The sequence below is a fragment of the Amblyomma maculatum genome, chromosome 1 (assembly GCF_055883805.1).
Source record: "Amblyomma maculatum isolate TAMU_Amacu chromosome 1, ASM5588380v1, whole genome shotgun sequence".
Lineage (NCBI taxonomy): Eukaryota > Metazoa > Arthropoda > Arachnida > Ixodida > Ixodidae > Amblyomma > Amblyomma maculatum.
In genome coordinates, this window is record NC_139344.1 from 129,876,242 (window position 1) to 129,888,700 (window position 12,459).

General features: G+C 47.9%; 1 protein-coding gene across 2 annotated transcripts in view; it reads right to left on the minus strand.

Annotated features, from left to right (window-relative positions):
* Positions 1-12,459, minus strand: part of Cad88C (cadherin 88C) — a 176,444-nt gene that overhangs the window by 79,694 nt on the left and 84,291 nt on the right. The window lies entirely within an intron of this gene.

The window sequence follows — 12,459 nt, forward strand, 5'->3', positions numbered from 1 at the left end:
TTTTTGACAGTGAGCGTTGCATATATTGCATAGCTTCGCGATAAAAGGTTTGTTTTTCTATCAGATTTACAAAAAAAAAAGAAAAAAAAAAACGTCCCCATCGGTTTTTCATGGCAGCCTGACTTATTTGTTGTGAGTGCAGGAGAAACTTCAGAAGGAAGATATTGCTACGCCTCGGAAGCTTAGGCCATTAATTTATCAATATGTTCACAAAAAGTATCGTCCAATATTCCCTTGTTGATTCGCAACTATATTTTCAATAACGCAACAAATTGTTCTTCAATGGCAATTTTAAATGCGCGGTACAACCGCAGTAAAAACTTTAAAAGCAAAACTTTTTCCACGCATCGGAAGCTTAGACTATGCCTCATCGACTTGCATATAACAGTGTAATATAGTATATCCTACAGTTGCATCTCTATTAAAAGCTGTCCTAGAATCCTGGGCTTCTGCTCCCCTCAGTGAAAAGCTGACCGCAATTTCAGCACTAATTCACGCTTATATTTACAGGATACAATATATTTTGTTATGGACCTAAGCAAAGCAAGCTGGTGGTGTTTTTTTGCAGTTTACTAGTTTTGATCGTTACAGCTCTGTTAGACTATATTCGATTACAAAATACTAAGGAGTGCGTCATATTGAAGTTTCACTATAATATTAACGAACACTGGTTAGTTTAATTCATTAGTAAACCTGATAATGTATTTTAATATAAATTACCCCCAATCCACAAAAAAAGATCACCGCCTACATGGTTTGCTACGATCTCCACTCTCGTGGTTTCACCCCCTTTCACAGCTTCAGGACAAGGCATGTATGACGCCAGCCATGACAGCATATGATGTCACCTCGCACTGTTCGGTTACTGTCTGGCGTTACAAAGGTTGTTAACTGCGGCACAAGAGTCCTGCTTCAACTACCAGGCATGTCACATCATTTCAGTGGGAGCGAAACGCAAACACGCCCATGCGCTTCAATGTTGGTACGCATGTATAACAGAGCTCTGTCGCCAAGGCAAACAAAGCTCCTCGCCTCCTTTTCCTCGAGACAGCATCCATCACAGCCCGTTGCTTTGCTGCTGCTGAATGCCTGCCACCACGTTCTCTAGACTGAGCGGCAAGAAAATAATTTAATATATTAAGATCAATTGCTATAAGAAGCCTGCCACTATTTAAAAAAAAAAAAAGAAAAGCTTTCGAGGTACGAACGCGGCTTCTGCGGCACAACTGTGTGTCAGAGTTGGCGGACATCAGATACCAAGCGAAAAATTGCAACTGATCAGCTGATCAACTGGTTTCTGGTAATTAACCTTTTATATATTACAGTAAGGCATCTAGTTGGAAATAAGGATTTGTGTTTTTAGAATTTCGAAAACGCGAGCACCCTCAGAGTTGTGGCTCCACACATTTTGGCCATTTGGTTTCAAAAGGCGTGCGCGTTCAAAGAACCCGCGACCTAAGCACCGCCGCGAGCCCCGTCAATCAATGGCGCAAGCGCTACATCACCTTCTTTGTCTACTCTGCGCTCATATGCTCGCCGATGCTTGCTGTCCAGCCAAAGTATTTGCACTTCTCAAAGGCTAAACGCATATGTATATGCAGGGTGTAACAGGGAAATGTAACCAAGCTTTCCAAAATGGCAGAGCGTCGTGTCCCAGTGGAACGAAATGAGGGCTGTTGAGAATCAGCTGGCCTAGCTTGAGCTGTTTTTTTTTTTATTTATTTTTTTTTTCATTATCCCGAGGTATAAACGTAATGAAGGTTAATTAGCCAGCTTTTTAATTTTGCCTCGAGGAATGAAGTGCTAATTGAAAAATCATCTTCACGGGTCACACGACTGTCAACAACTCTCGGCAATTGGTTTCACTGCTCTAGGACCCAACGTATTTTTAAAGACCTGGAAATAATACACGTTTGGACACGTTTGGCTTCTTAAAGCCTCGTCTTGGCCTGCTTGTTCTTGCCAAGACATGCCAATCTTTCGTGTATGCCCACATGCATTGAGGGCTCCTTGACGATGCGAGCTATATATGGCCAAATGGTTGTGAAAATGGCTTTCAAAATGACTGTCAAATACCTTTAGTCGTGTGCTGTGTTGTTTCTGAACGGCTGCTTGCATGCGTGGATCGCTTACGCTCGTTTACTTCCCCTTTCTCTGCGGATTACGCTCGCGCTATTATTGGTTCAAAATTTAGCGATTGTGCAATTTTGCGCGTTGTTTAGGAATGAAAGTTGGCGTCCCTTTTCCGGTTTCCATTCATTTTACTCCTGCTCTTACGCTGGCACGCGCATACGCGAAACGTCTTGGCTGGATAGAGATCTGTGTCATTCTTTATCGCGGAAGCAATTTAAAGGGAACGCTCTCAGTCGCGCTGGCCTATTTTACGCGGAAATGTGAATAATGAGAGCTGTTCGCTTTGATACAAAGGGGGCGTCGATGCTGGAAGCTGTGAGCACGCATCGCGCTCAAAGGAAAAAGATAAAAGCGCCTCAATTAACCGAGAACAAGACTCCTTTGCAGGCCGCGGATACGAAACTCTCCGGCTTGCATAGCGGTATCTGTGTGGCTAGTGTTTTATGGGGCTTTGAGCGCAGAAGTAGAGTAGCTCTTACTCTGAAAGCTCTCGCTAAACGGACGCGGCTTGTATAGGCGAGAAACCTTCGTTTTTGTGACTTCACACAAGAGCGCAGATTGAGGAGACAAATAAAAGTCATAACGGCTGCAGTTCTCACATACACGCGTACTACAAGGCGTAGCATTTGATGAAGACCGATCTTTAAATACGTTAGCAATGATGCATTACTCGACGAATTATATATTCCAAGGCAAGCCGCGAAAAATAAGGATTCAATTTTTCAGCAGCTACAGATGGGCAAATTTCAAGCTGGAGAATTTTCGGCTAAAGTAATCTTTCAAAAGCAATATAAAACGTTCTCGTGATAGTTAAAGTAAAGTAACAGAACTGTACCATAACGTTGTGCTTACTCTAAGCCGTACGGCCTAAATTAAGCTATTGGAACTACATACGAACAAGGGTGGCGTGTGTATGGCACTCAGAGGTTGACGCTTGGATGATTGCAGCTGGTTTCGGCATGAGTCCGAACGAGGCACCAACATCATCCTCGTTCATCTTTACTTCCATTTCGGCTTCCATCCTACTGCTTCTTCTTTGTGTGCGCCCTACGTCTAAGTTCTATGCTATACCGATTTCACTTGTTCAAGTTAGTAACATACTTGAACATCGCCTGCTGCTATCTGGACATAAATTTTGCATTACAGACCGGGATGCATCTTCCGGAATTAAGCTGTTGTTCGCATTGTGTTTTTCTGAAGTATAAACTAAGTCTGAAGCGTATTTGTGATAGAAAAATTGACGAGAGAAAGCATAACGATAAAGACCATCAGCAATGCAATTTGTAACGGTAATCACATGCCCGCACGCTCATTCCCTCACTTAACTCACTCGCACGCTTACTTTCTCAATCACTGTAAGCATGCGCATCTTCCTGCAACAGTGCTGCAATGTGGTACGTGCAGAAGCAGGTTTTAATTTAATAAGTTCCCGTGCGCGGCTAGAAATGCCACTCCTCAAAGAGCGTGAACAAGACCGAGAACGCACATAGGCAGCAGTCCGATTTGAGACACGTGCCCAGAAGGCAAGTAAAACAATAACACCCCAGTGTGCGGGTGTGAAAGCGTGTGTGTGTGTCTTGGGGCGTGGAAGGTTACGTTTCAATATGCCATGAACATCTCAAATCGCTTGCCTGGAAGTAAAGAAAAAATGCCGCCGCTGTAAATATACATTCGTTGTTCAAGTCTGCAGTAGACGGTTCTGATGCTTTGGAGCGGCTCTCTCTCGAACTCTTCCCGACGGGCCGCCGATAGGTCACTTTACTAAGTAACACGTTCTCGTTTGCTTTTTCGAGGCTCGTGCTCGCCTTTCCCGCGGTGCGTTCAGCACGCGTCAATGAGGCTATCTGGCATGCGATCGCAAGAACGCCTGTACGCCGTTTTCTCGACTGGCCCGCAATCGGGGTAGTCGTGGCTGCCTCAACTGCCGGCTTCGCTGGCTTCCTCTAACGAGGTCGCTCTTAACTGCACAGCTGTGCCCACCGCGCAGATCAGCAATGAGTGCCTGTAAGCGCGAGGAACGCCCAGTCAAATTCGAGCTATACGAAGACGCTGCCCGAGTACGCGCCTGTGTACACGCTTCAGGAATCTGCTCCATGAGCTCACATCGCGCAAGCGTTAGTAAAAAAGAAAGCAAAAAAAGGAAGCGGCCCTCCGGAGCCCACTCGTGTCGACCCCCACGTGACCCTAGCGGCCGAAAGTGGGGGTGGAATGCACGCGTACCCGAAGCGAGCATTCACGCCGAATGGCGCGTAGTCTCTAAACGAAACTCGCCTATGCAGACATAAACAGGCTCACACGTACAGCCTGGCGCATCCATCGCGCGCGTACAAACAAGCGGCCGCCTATATGCTGGCCCGAATTTATTCTCTTAGCAGAGTCGTACACGCAGGCGTCTCGCATCTCTCTGCGCCCCGACTAGGTAGGCTATTTGCACTGAGCAGCCTCAGCACCCCCTCATCCCCTGAGAATAGCCACCGACGCCTGAGGCAGCTCGTTGTCCACACGCGAGCCCTGCCAGCTAGCCGCACGTTCAGCCCGCGGTACACGGCCAGCAGACGCCACTCTTTTGTTTAGGTTTATTCTTGCGTAGGAGTCTTCCGCGTGGCCCGTCGCATACACATGTGAAAGGCCACTGGAGTCCCCCTCGTTGTTGCCGCAAATAGCGAGCGAGGTCTTTTGTCTGCCACACGGCGCGCATCGCCTATCCAGGGGCAACAAATTGATTTATGCATGCCGGGGCAAACTGTCCCTTCATTCCGGACAGCAGGGCGGCTTGTGCGAGTGGGGTTTCGGTAACGATGGTCTCGTCGTGGATCAGAGAGACCTGATTCGGTGGTGCGCGGGGGCCACATGCATACGCGGATGTGAGAATGTCAGAAGGTCTCGATGCGTGCCGGTGTCACTTCCTCCTCGTTTGATTGCGCTCCGCAGCTTGCGTTTCGATCGTTATCGCTTCATGCGGTGAGTTCCACAAGTATCTCAAACGACGTGTATCACGCGCAGACCTTTCGGTCCGTTTCCCCAGCGTGTGCGTTTCGGCCAGCACGCGTGCACCTAGTGTGCGCTGCAGGCGACTATGCATTGAATCAGTGCGCCGGGTGCCTTTGTTCTCCGATGTCCTTTAGAAGCATGAAGCTGGCCTCTTAACTTGCGCTGTAACTTGCTCACCGTCTCAGAGTACCAATGCGACTCTGAAGTTCGTCGTTGAAATTTGTCGCTCCGTTTTGCAGAAGCTACAAGACGTGTAGCCGGGTTGATGTTGAGAAAGGTTGAGGGTCACCGGAGAAAGGGTAGGCAGCGAACGCGATGGTTAGATGGCATCCTCGAGGCGCTGCAGATGAAGTTATGTGATGTTAGGAAGATAGTGAGAGACCGGAAAGCGTGGCGTGATATGGTCCATAGGGTCACGAAGAGTCGGACACGACTGAACGACTGAACTGAACTGAACTGAGCCGGGTCATAAAAGCCAATGACTATTTAACTACCGTGCGCTGCCAGACATGATAGACACAGGAACTGCGAAGGTTACCAACTGCCCTGACCTTCCCACCAGGTGTTTTCACGCAACCGCTACTCTCTCCCACTTACTCAAGATTTAAATTTTCCGCCTGATCAACCACGGGAGACAGATGTCTCAGTTTCCCCTTGTTCACTGGAAAGAAGCCTGGAACTAATTATAGACATGTGAACGTCATCCTCGACTCTGACAATAACGTGACATTATTCGGGGTGAAGCATTTATCGCCCGCCCTCCATAAGTGCGCCGGTTGACCGTTTAGGTGGGCTTTAACTGTTGCATTTTTCTGCGAGCGAGAAACTTTAAAAACAGCCATCAACTATGGGCAAGGGTTGTTTTCAAAAACAAACTGTAAGCCACAGATCAGACAGATAAAGCCTGACTGGCGGCGTGCGTCCGCTATTAGCGCAATAGCGTTGAAGGTCTCCAGGAAACCCTGCGCCGATGTCGGCTTCGGTTTTGGCGTTGGGAGCTCAACATAATCCGCCTGGCTCTGGCAGGTGGTATGACCGGGCACTGACTACTGGTCGTCGGGTTGTGTCTCGATACCGCATGACATGGCCGAGCTGGTAGGAAGTGCCCAAATCAGTCAACTATAGCTCCTTTAAAACCAAGGGGTGAGGTGGTAATCTAACCGCCCTGAGGCACCTGGATTTCGATTCGTCCATGCAAACACGTCCATGCGGCTTGGCTAAAACCAGCATTTTTTAATACGGTATCGATGTAGGGCGGTCTTTCACATAGTGTGTAAGCCGGTACGGGCGAAATTCCACGGTCCGAATTCTACGTATCTCCTGCAAGTGCGCAGCTGTAGCTTACGCCTGTGTGGTAATGAGTATGTGCGAGATAACACAGGCACCAGTTAAGAGGTTAGTGGTTAGACGAGTACACTCTTAATCTGGTTCCCCATACGTGTCAAAAAAGTTCCTGTTATAAGTGGAACTTCCATTTATTTAGATGAAAGTTCCACTTATAACTGGAACTTTTTTGACACGTATGTGGAACCAGATTAAGAGTGTAGCAAAGTACACGCATCCACGAACGATCACCTGCAAGAGGAGCGAGCCGCAGATGAGAGCCTAACGCTATCGCGACATACCCTTAAGTGACCCCCAAATATTTTGCATCTTGCTTTATTTTTCATATTCGTCTTTCGCGTCAAGCTGCATTTGTGGATAGCGTTAATCAGATCAATATAAGGGGAGAGCTTAGGGCAGAGCTATCAGCCCCCGGCCAGTGCCCTTTAAATCCCCTGCACTCACCCTGGCTCCGACAGGTCAGGAGATCGTGCACGCCATTATCTGGAGTGTTTGTCTAAGGCCCAGCTTTTCAGAAGATTGTTTTCGCAAAGAGATCCGTTTACGATGGCAATACATGTAACAGCAGGCCCTCAGGTCCGCAAATGGCAGACTTGCCTTGTCTTATGAACGGAAATGCGGAAAAGCCGAACGAGAGTAAGGAGGTATAGTGGGAAGGAGAAACGTAATCCTGAAATTTACGGCGTGTACGTGAGCGCCGAAAACGGGCAGTGTAGCTAAGCGAAGAATGGAAGATTCTTCATATTCGTCGAAAGTTCATCATAGCAAAGCTTACATCTTGTTCCGTATGCCAGAACGGCATAGTACAGAAGAAGGAGGGCAGAAACAGGGCCGCCTCTGACCTCTTTTTATCCTTGGCTGTCATCACATTTGTCAATGTGCCAACATGGCGCTCGATCTCCACCGCCCGCGCTCCGTCCAAAACCTCTTATTCCTCCTTCACGTTCTCTTTGCAGATGCCTGCCTGAGTCTGCAACACATAGCACCTAACACGCACTGCACTCGCGTATTGCGTCTTCGTCCCCCAGTGTGTCTCTTTTTTTGTGTGAGCACTATTTCACCAAGAAACCATACATATGAAAATCTCTGAAGCTAGGGGAATTGTCACTTCTTTCGACTGTTCGAAAATGTGTGTCGAAAATATTCGCCCCCTTGTAAATATTTTATCTTCGTTCAGGCGTTCTTTTAGCGTGCATTGAATGCCCGTGCACAGTCCATCACTTAGCAACAGCGCTTGCCATTAGCTTTTGATGTGAAGAATGAATGCTAGTTAAAAAAAAAAAAAAAAAGACGCGAATTTATTATTTGCTGATTACAACGAAGCCAGTCATGTAAAGGAAAATAAAAACTACGGAGCCATTTAAGCTCTGCCTTTAGAGTACGACGCGATAGCGTATGCGACCACCCGACATATAAAGCCTCGCTTTAACCCAGCCGTATGAATGTGCCTGCGTGCCACCTTAGGTGCAGCGTGCCGGACTTGGCATTCAAGAGCACTGTAAGGTTGTTTCTTATTCCACCTTCTAACCTCAAATGAACAACCAGAGTTGGTAGCTCTTCCCAACTTCCCGGTATCACGTGGTCTCGTTAAGTCGCACAAACCATCGAAGAATCAGTGCCCGGCCATGTTAGCTTCCACCTGCCAGCGCCATGTCCGTGGCTTTTCGCCCACAACGACGATGCCGGATTTTCTAAGAAAGAGCAGAGTAAACTTTTGATAAATGAAACCACGAAGAGGAAATGGATATGGGCACGGTTCGTGGTGTTGCGGTCAGATGGCCGATGATGCCTGAGGGTAGTGGAGCGGACGCCACGAGAAGGCTCTCAGTTCCCTCGTAATTATTCGTGACGAAGCCCTGACGAGTACGTCGAAATGAATTAACTTGACTTCAATTCGCCGCAGCTCTTCTGTAGTTTGCCATGACCAATTCTCCCACAAAGGTGACGTGGCGCTCCATGCCTTTTTTTAGTGGCCAGCGATATCGGCTCCACGAATAGCGTGAAAACGCAATTCGCGCCCTCGTTCTTATCTGCGCGATGTAAAAAAAAAAAAAAAAAAAAAAAACGAAACGAAGAACGACTTCGACGAGGCGTCGTCGAGCTAATAAGCCGAATGCTCCCCCACCTCACTCAAACTGTGCGCTCTAAACATACATCCTTGTTCGCGGATTTTGTTTCCTCGTGTTCGGCCGTCCGCACCGCATTTAGACAGACGGTCGCCGACAGCGGCGCCTGCGAGCGAGGGGTGCCCTCCACTCCCCGAACTGGCCCGTTTTCCTCGCGTGGATCCCAAGACTAAAAGCGTCTCTAACCAGCTGCTCTCCAGGGCTGCTATTTGCATTTGCGATAGCATCGTCCCTCTGTAGACTAGAGAGCATGCCGTGTAGTACATGCACAAGGTGTATCAATCGCTGTGCCGCTCTAGCTGCTCCGTTCCCCGCAGATGCGTACAGCGTCAGACGTCCAGCGCGACTGCACGGGGATAAAGCAGATGCCGCACACGATGCGCTCCAAGAAGCCGCGTGTATCGCAAGTTCGTGACACACCCTCCGTGTAGTATACGCTTGTAATTTTCCGTTGGGTCAACTTGTCTTTGTCGCGATCGCGGACTGTCTGCCCGACTTTGTCGACAGCTGAAGCAAGGAAGTTAAACTCTGCTTATCCCATGTAGAATAAAACAAATAACAAGAAAAATAAGATGGCTTCACCGTTGTGTCTCCGCGGTTAAGGCACTCAACTGCTCAGCCTGAGGACGCGGGTTAGATGCCAGCCGCTGCGTCTGCCTTTTGACGGAGGCGAAAGACAAAAGGCACCCGTGTGCTGTACGACGTCAGTGCGCGTTAAAGATCACCAACGCCTCCGGTAGAGCATCCTTCATAGTCTGAGTCGCTTCGAGACATTGAACCCTAGATACTTTATCATGTCTTAGCAAACAGTGGGAACGCGCATATAAGTATTCTGAATCGACTGCCACATATTCACGCACATTATGAACTACCAGTCCTTTTGACATTGCAATTTTGTGCAAGTGGTGCCGCAAGCACTTGATCTTTAGACTGGAGGGTATAGCTACGTGCCAAAGGCTGGTTGTGCCTTAATTCCTAAAATCTCTTCGGTTGTAGATGCGCGCCGCCCACAGTCTAGTGCTTTAAAATACCAAGAACCTTTGAAGCTCTTTTTCGAGAGCTTTGTTCAGATAGGCTTTGCAGAAGTACCCTTCAACTTAACAAGCTATAGCGTGTAAGCGAGGTGTGTTTTGAGCGGTGGGGCAAACAAAGAAAGAGGAGAGAAACCCGAAAACAGATGCTTGAGAAGCGAAATAGGCGAAGTTCACAGCCAACTTCCGCTGTACTCTGCACTTTCTGGCTAACAACCTTGCAAAAAATAGATTTTTTTTTTATTCTGCGGTTTACTTCCTCGTCTGTTCATTCTCTTTTGACATGATAAGCAAGACCGCCTCTTCAGGCTTTCTCCCCTCGAGGATTAACTTATTCAGACTCGTGTGTTTTATGTTCCAGCTCTGAAAAGGAAAATACTGTTTATAGTCGGATACAACTCGATAATGCAGTAACCACCATACCAATCCTTCCGTGACAGAAAGTATACCGCTGTTGAAGTTTTCACTATTACCTAAATAAAATCTAACCATTGTGTCAAGTTATAAACGCTAGAATTTCATTGCCCCTGGCTTGTTTGCGGCATTCAGATATCAAAACCTGGTTTTGTTTACTTTCAGCGGAGTAATGCAGCAATGCCTACCATACATAGTGCATAGTTAGCGAATGCTGTTCATATTTTTAATTTTTTTTTTTTTAAGTTGTATTCTACTGTATAGACAGTTTACAGTATAGACAGTTTACCCGCGATACATTAGTGGTGCGGGCGGAGTCTGGCTTTGGACTCCATCTTACATTATGTATAGACAGTTGTGTCAAGAAAGGCATTGTTACTGAATATTCAGTAATAGACACTGTTTATTTCAAGGCTAATCCTCGTCATACCTTAGAGTGTCGGGGCTTCTTTTCGCTATGTACAGTGCGTATTTAACTTCAGAGCGCTTCAACGAACATAAAAGTTTAAGTTTTGCGCATATACGTCGGCAGGCACAAGTCATAGCGGAGCGCTTGATCTGATTCAGTGATTGTCCGTCCTGAGCGTATACACTCAAGCAGACTACTAAGCTATTCCTTATCGTTCTCAAGAATATATGCTGCACCATTCAATGGCCTCTTTTCTTAAGAAGCAAGAAACATATCGATGCCTATAGCAAGTTCGCCTCGTGTGCTGAGAAGTACACACGTACAGTAGCCCCCTAATCACAGTGTTGGCTCATGGTCCAAAGCGCTTCAAGAGCCCCTGCTTCGAAAATAAGCAAGCAGCAGCGCTCACATTTGAGGCACAGAATTCAACTTTGACGCAGAGCCTCTGATATCTTAGCGGGAACGATCCGTTACCAAAACGATACCCCTCCGTATCACTGCAGCCGACCACCGGAGGCAATTACTGCGCCCTTCACAAAAAAGCAGTGGAAATAAGGCGATACATAGGCGCCGACAGGTACAGTTAGCTGAAGGAGTTCGGCAAGCGATTTTTTGGAAAAGATTTTGCGTGTACATAACGGCCCAATCGAACAAGGCGATCGCATGAACGCGAAGCTCCAGATTTCGGCCGAGGAATTATTGGCAGTTCTTATATGACAGACGGCGAAGCAATCTACTACCCGCCGGACGTAGATAGAGGGCTCTCGCCGAGCGGAGGTCCACCTCTTTGGAAACTCCAAACCGGGCTTCGAAGCAGGCGCGGCGCTGCGTCCTCCTTCCTGAACCCTACCTCTCCACCGCAATGCGGACAGCTTCGCGAGCACTGAAAGGAAGAAAGAAGCATCGCGAAGAGCAAGCAGCCTGATTTCTGAGCTTGTCAGACACGCTGCACGTTCTTCTCGCAGTCCACGCATGACGGAATAATAACGCGCCGGACAGCGTAAATTATACCCTTCTCATCATTGCTCTAATATGGCTCCGCAAGAAAGAAATTGGGCTCGAGAGGCTGCTTTCGGGCTTGTTTTCTTTCTCTTTTTTTTCATATCTTTCACTTCTAGCTCCTTCCGCGAACAGCGGGCGATGGCTAAAACAAAGGACGGCTCGTGCCACTTTCATGCAGTCCCCAGAGATTCTTTTCTTTTCTCTATCCTCGCCAGCGGTGTGGGGCGATCTATATGAAACGCGGTAGCAGGAAAAGAGAAGAGAGCGATCGTGGCTGGGCAGCTAGCAATCCAGATGGGCGGCGTGCGTGCATGCTTGCGTGGGCGGCTCGGCGAGACGTGAGCGAAGCTCGCGATCGCGGCTTCGAGGGTCTCTCGCTGCAAACAGGGGTCTCGGGGGCCCGCGGCGTCCTTTCTACCTGTTTGACTGCTCACTCCAAATAAAGGCGCTGGTGCACGTGGGGAGGCTCTTCGATACGGCGACTACACGCATGCACTGAGGGGAACGGTTCATGCACGCGACTTCATAGCTCTGTTGCAGCACGAACAGTGAGCCTGATCGAGTTGATGGCTCCGCTGTGCCTTCCTCGCGCTTTTTTTATTGTGAAAGCAATACTACGCCAGCTCTAACCGCTCGTCGCTGTTTGCCATGCCGTGGTCCCCGAACCGGTGCTGCGCATAACAGAAGAAGAGGAAGAAGAAGAAGAACGCTCGGCCACCCGCAGATAATGCTTTCGCTCCATATTCGGTTCAGCAGAGTTGAATCTTTCTAATTTTTTACTATTTCTCTATGCCGGACGAAACGAATGCAAATTTCGGCTCAGCTGAAACACAGAAAAAATGAGATAACTATACGCTCACCAGGCATAATTGTTGTGATGGCGACAGTGTATCATGCGCATCATGTGCCAGACAGTCTCGACAATGTGACCCGATTGTCATATGATGAATGCAATGTTAACGCGTTAGATGCGACCATGAAAATCCAAGGGGTGCACTTAAGTCTGCTT